Source organism: Chenopodium album, chromosome 16, assembly GCF_948465745.1.
Source record: "Chenopodium album chromosome 16, dcCheAlbu1.1, whole genome shotgun sequence".
In the NCBI taxonomy this organism is placed as follows: Eukaryota; Viridiplantae; Streptophyta; class Magnoliopsida; order Caryophyllales; family Amaranthaceae; genus Chenopodium; species Chenopodium album.
Window position 1 is genome coordinate 17,176,597 of NC_137849.1, and position 2,365 is coordinate 17,178,961.

Genomic DNA, 2,365 nt, shown 5'->3' on the forward strand with positions numbered 1-2,365 from the left:
TTGATATATTGATTTACTTTATTTGTTTAGTTGAATTAGTTTAATTAGTTTGATAAGAGGAATTTTAGTTTCAACGACCTAGAATCCACCCTCCGTCAAAATGGCGCCGTTGCCCGGGAATGGCATAGTTGTTTGCTATAGTTGTTGAGTCTATTTCATTTCATTTCAAAAATACAAAAAGATTTTTCTCTTTTAGGCTACACTTGTAGCCGTGTTACTAATATTTTCCTTTGAGATTGTGTGCAAGTGAACATAGGAGAAGTTCTAAGGGTTACTTTGAACGAGTTGGGAACTCCCGGTGCATATAGGTATGAGAGCGGTATTGCTCCATCAACAACTCGGGAGAGTGACTTTGAAATCAAGTCGACGATGATAACCTTGATAGAAAGGAGACAATATAGTGGTTCAATGAATGAGAGTCCCCTCAATCATCTTAAGGAATTCGAGAAATATTGCAACACAATTAAGGTAAATGGGGTCACACAAGAAGAGCTTAAGCTATTTCCTTTCTCTCTAATCGGAAGAGCTCAAGAGTGGCTAGACAAGGAAGTAGCCTAATTCTTTGAGAACATGGGACGAAGTCACTAAAGAATTTCTTTCCCGTTTCTTTCCCCAAAAGAAAACGGCGGAGGCTAGAGCTTTGATTCAAAGTTTCAAGCAAAGGAATAGTGAAAGCCTCTATGAAGCATAGGAGAGGTACAAAGAGAATCAAAGAGAATGTCCTCACCATGGAATTCCGACTTACCAAATCATTCAAATCTTTTATGGTGGTTTGAGTCCTCAAGGGAAGTCTAGCTTTGATGCCGAAGTCGGAGGCCCAATCATGAACAAGACGGAGGAAGAAGTTGTAGACGTGATAGACGATGTAGTGAGGCACTACATGAATTGGCAAGAGGGTGAGAAAGAGTCAACAAGCAAGAGTAGCTCGGCTGATCAACTTAGTGCCATCAACAAATTATCCACACAAATTTTGGACCTAGGGAAAGAGGTGACTTCTATCAAGACTAAGCTTGAGAATTCTTCTTCACAAGCATCAATTATTCCTTCCCAAATTAAGGGGAGAGGTACACCTCCTTACCCTAACACTCTTCCCTCTTCTTGTTGCATGATTAGTGAATGTTGGATTTGTGATTTATGTGGATTGAATGATCATGATGCTTCTATTTGCCCTAATTCTTCTTTTGATGGATGTGATGACTATGATGGGAATAGGAACTATAATCACTAAGGAAATTTTGACAACTATAATCAAGGGAGTGGTTATAGGAACTAAGGAAACCATGGTTTCCGTGGTAACTAAACAACCAAAGTTATAGTGGTCAAAGTCACGGCCAAGGATATGGGAATCATAACCAAGGTTATGGTAACCATAATCAAATTTATAGCCAAAATCAAGGTAGGGGTAATTTGAGTAACCAAAGTGGGGGAAATTTTCAAAACAATGCTCAAAGAGGTTCCCCACCCGGATTTACTCCAAAGACCCAAGGCCAAGGTGATAATTCCTATGTTCAACTATCTTATTTTATGAGTAGTTTAGAGAATGTCATGGAAAATCAAATCAAGGTGTTGAACGCTCACATATCGTCTAGTGACAAAAAGTTTAATGACATGATGACTCATAGTAAGATGTTAGAGAACCAAATTTCTCGATTAGCCAATATTTTGATAGAGCATGCTAGCCCCTCTTCTTTACCCTCACAAGGGATTGATCCTAAGGAACCGGTCTATTCTATCACCACTAGGAGTGGTAAGGTCCTTGATGAAAGTGTTTCCAGGAAGAGTAAGGAGGGTGAAAAGGAGAGTGATTCGAGCGAGGGGAATAAGTATAATGAGTCTAGCAAGATGAGTGAGAGTTCTAATGAGGAGACAAAGGAGAAAGAGAGGAAGCAAGATGAGGTTTTCAACCGAAAATTCCCTACCCCCAAAAGTTCAATAGGCACAAATTGGATGAACAATTTGGGAAATTTATCGAGATGCTTAGGAAAATTCATCTTTCTATTCCTTTCACCGATGTTTTGGAATAAATGCCAAACTATTCTAAATTTCTTAAGGAAATCTTGAGTGGTAAGAGAGATTGCAATGTGGTTGAACCAGTGAATTTGGGGGAATGTTGTAGTGCCCTTATCCATAGTGACTTACCCCAAAAGTTGAAAGACCTCGGGAATTTCTCCATCCCTTGCATTATTAATGGTAAATTGTTCAAAAATTCCCTTTGTGATCTTGGTGCTAGTGTTAGCATCATGCCTTATTCCGTCTTCAAGAAACTTAAGTTAGGTGACTCCTTCCAGCCAACATGACCCTTCAATTGGCCGACCATTCTATTAAGTTCCCAAAGGGTAGAGTTGAGGATGTCCTCCTCAAGATA

The 2,365-nt window shown here is 39.4% G+C and overlaps 1 non-coding gene across 1 annotated transcript; it reads right to left on the reverse strand.

Annotated features, from left to right (window-relative positions):
• Positions 1 to 629: 629 nt before the first annotated feature.
• Positions 630 to 735, reverse strand: LOC145587191 (small nucleolar RNA R71). The gene has a single exon (XR_014101214.1). It is a non-coding gene; the product is annotated as a small nucleolar RNA R71 (small nucleolar RNA).
• Positions 736 to 2,365: the final 1,630 nt, after the last annotated feature.